The following is a 326-nucleotide window of genomic DNA, read 5'->3' on the forward strand; positions in this document are numbered from 1 at the left end:
CGGTGGAATTAGGGTTTTGGCTCCGTATCTGATCGTTTGGGGGTACGTAGGTATATATAGGAGGAAGGAGTACGTCGGTGGAGCAACAGGGGGCCCACGAGGGTGGAGGGCGCGCCTGGGGGGGGGGGGGGGGGGGCGCGCCCTACCTCGTGGCCTCCTCCTTTGTTTCTTGACGTAGGGTCCAAGTCTCCCAGGGTCTTGCTCGTTGAGAAAATCATGTTCCCGAAGGTTTCATTCCGTTTGGACTCCCTTTGATATTCCTTTTCTTCGAAACCCTAAAATAGGCAAAAAACAGCAATTCTGGGCTGGGCCTCCGGTTAATAGGT

Source organism: Triticum dicoccoides, chromosome 6A, assembly GCF_002162155.2.
Source record: "Triticum dicoccoides isolate Atlit2015 ecotype Zavitan chromosome 6A, WEW_v2.0, whole genome shotgun sequence".
Taxonomy (NCBI): Eukaryota; Viridiplantae; Streptophyta; class Magnoliopsida; order Poales; family Poaceae; genus Triticum; species Triticum dicoccoides.